Source organism: Nicotiana tomentosiformis, chromosome 8 (genome assembly GCF_000390325.3).
Source record: "Nicotiana tomentosiformis chromosome 8, ASM39032v3, whole genome shotgun sequence".
Lineage (NCBI taxonomy): Eukaryota > Viridiplantae > Streptophyta > Magnoliopsida > Solanales > Solanaceae > Nicotiana > Nicotiana tomentosiformis.
In genome coordinates, this window is record NC_090819.1 from 51,562,276 (window position 1) to 51,565,476 (window position 3,201).

Sequence of the window (3,201 nt, forward strand, 5' to 3'; positions counted from 1 at the left end):
TTAAGGTTCGCCGGTGTTATGGGCTTCATCAATTTGCCCTCAGGGCAGAGTGGTGTGAAATGGTGCCGGAGAAGTGGTTGTCAGAGATAGCGGAATGTAGAGATTTTGGAATCGAATGGGTATTTCTAATGTTGATGGCTCGAGAAGGATGATCTTCTAGGAGGCTTGGAGTTGGTGGCAATTTATTAGCTCAAGTGTTACAGTGATGGATTTTGCTTTGATGCAGTATTTGGGCAGCGAAAGATGAGGAAGGATAAGGCAAAAGGTGTCTCGCGATGGTTGAGTTATTAGCAGGCCAAGTATGAAAAGCGGAAGTTCAGAAGTTGCTTAAAGGAGAGGGTTTGACCAAAGTGGGAGAGTGGTAGAGTAACATATGGGTTTTGTGATGGGATGGCCACATGCCTTGAGGAAAGTTTGGAGCCATTTTGGAATTCATGGTGGGCAGATACTAGGTCCACGGATTTTATTTGGATGCAACATGACTTCAAGTTTGGGATGTATTATTGCACTTTCAGCTGATGTCAATGGGAGAGAGGGAATCTCGGTGCATCCCAGTGTTATGTAATGGTAGCTTCAAGCTAAGTGGGAGAACCCCACCATTTATGATTGGATTGTGTGGTTGTCTACTCGTGCAGTTTCTAGTTATCGGTGTATTGGTGGGCTATTACGACTAAGGAGAGAAAACATCAGTGGTAATTTGAGCAAAGAATATGAGAAATGTGTGTTATTTTTGGCCTTATCGGTTCATGTTCAGGTTTTGGGAAGACTTAGAGTCGATGCTTCGTGCGGATGTGATGTACAAGGAAAGGAATTCAGCCGGTTGCTTCTTTGAGAAGGTGTTCATGTGCCAGCAGGGCCTTGGAGTTTGATTATGTTCTGGAACAAGTCAGAGTGGGTGACTCTCAACAAAATCCTAGTAGGTTCAAATTCAAAGTGCGGTGCCTAAGGATTTCGAGTTCGTAGTATGGTTAAGTATCGAGATTTAGCAGCGGAGTATGAAAGTGGCTTGGAGTGTTCTACGTTATCTTCGGTCTACGGTGTGGCATTGGAGGAATGGGAGAAAATAACTTCGGATTCATAGAGGGATTTTTAGAATGGGTGTACCAGTTGAAGATGTGAATATGCGCATAAGAAGGGTATGAGATGGTTCGTGGGTTTTGGAGACAACGTGGTCTCGTGAAATAAGGTCACTCAGGATGAGTGCGGATTTGTGTTCATGATGTTTTGAATGGAGCTATTATTATTCCTAAGGCAAGTCCAGAGTAAATTAGAAGAAGTCGGATCGGTTAGCAATGGTTGAATTGGCATGATGGTGGCAATGATCAGTTCCTTCAGCGTGTTAAGTTATGCATGTGATTTGTGGCGGTACGTGCGAGGCTTGACGGCCGCCGTAGTTGATTTTATTTGGAGGCATTCGAGTATTATGGCCTGTTATGTGTAGATGGATCCCAGAAGAGTTATGGTGGTTTAGACTACTACTTGAGGATTGTATTTTCTACGGTGATGGCAATTCAGTCGCGTGCTGCAATGGTTCTCCTGAAATGAGTTAAGTAAAAGGTTGCCATGTGATGGAGTGTTTAGTCTATTAGTGGATCAGGAGTAATGATGGAATTATTGTGCTCTCACATATTGGTATGTTAGGTGCAGTGAGCGGCATGGGAATTGGAAGTTGAGGATCAAGGTTACAGTTTGATGTCGACAAGAATGTCACGAGCTCGGATGAGCAGGAAAGAATTCAGATGTTTAGAGTAAGCTTTTACTGTCTTCAGCGTCACCTGAGATCAGTGTCATGTGTAAGAGGCTTTGTGTACTGAATTGTAGATCCTTGATTCGCTTTACGGCATTAGTATGACCGGTGGTATGGATGTGCAGCCTTGTTACCTGGTGCGGAAGGCCGTGGGAGCGTATCCCACGGTAGGATTGTATAAGTGTGACATGTAGTCACTTGATTGATTAAAGATTGGAACCAAGTATGAAGATTGTGGTACTATCGCTAATGTGAGAATTTGTGCCTGAAGGGCGCTCTGTTCAATTGGTTGTGAATTGTGGAAGTTTGTTCCGGATTTGACGGCTATTCTTGGGGGTGGATCCTTGAAAGGTTATTAGCTCAGTACAGTACGATTAGAATCGGCTTGAGGTCTGTGAATGGATCTAAATGTGAGTGTGCACTCTATATCGGGCTGGATGTGTTCATTTCAGCATAGCGTTGCTTGCGGAAGAGTCTTCGGGCCTGGGATGTTATTTCCGTTGTCAGCTATTTAGTGTAATCTCTACTGTGCCATGTGGGTTGTGAGGCGGTTTGATTATTCGAACTCGTGTTGAGATCCCGTGTAATTTGTGGTGTTGTGAGAGCAGGATGGCTCTCAAGACACATGTCATTTATTGCACCTTAGTTGTGCTTGAGTTTCATAGCGTATGGCGCTACCCGTCTCCCCAGGATTTGTATTATGCACTTGGCGAGCTTATGGTTTATATTCGAGCATTTCGTGAGTATAAGCGTTACGGCTCGATGTGTGTTTTCTTTAGATTATTATGTGTGGATTGGGTGGCACGCCGCCACAGATATGTTATTTGGATCGGGTGGCATGCTGCAACGGGTATATGGTTGGATCAGACAGCACGCCGCCACAAATATGTTGTTTGGATCGGGTGGCACACCGCCACGGGTATCATGTGTGGATCAGGTTGCACGCCGCAACAGTGTGACATTGAGTACAGTTTCCCATATCTATTATTGTGTGTTTTGCTTCTCATTTCCTAAAGAATGTTCATAACATCTTTTCGATTGTTTAAATTAGTTACGTGGGTTGAGTAGATCATTCCAGAGTTCGTTTCCTTATGTATCACATTCGAGTTTGTAGCTTGTTGGAATATTGTGGCATAATATGAGACTTTTGGCAGTGTCTACGGTGGCTTATTGCCTGAGCAGCTTGTACTGGGTGAGACGAGATTATTGGACCTGGGATCAGCGTGATCAGAATTATATGAGGCACATTAAAGAGTAAATATTGACATTCAGTCCAGAATGAGGTAATGGTTCTTGTAGGGAGGAGAGACCCTATGAGTTGTGATTCGGCAGGTGATTAGGAGTTTCTACACATCTCTTCTGTCGTGGCAGTATTACGAGAGCGGAAACGGGACTTATATGCTTCATGAGGTGTGTTGTGGGTATCAGATTCGTGGGATTTCGGCTATTGTTTT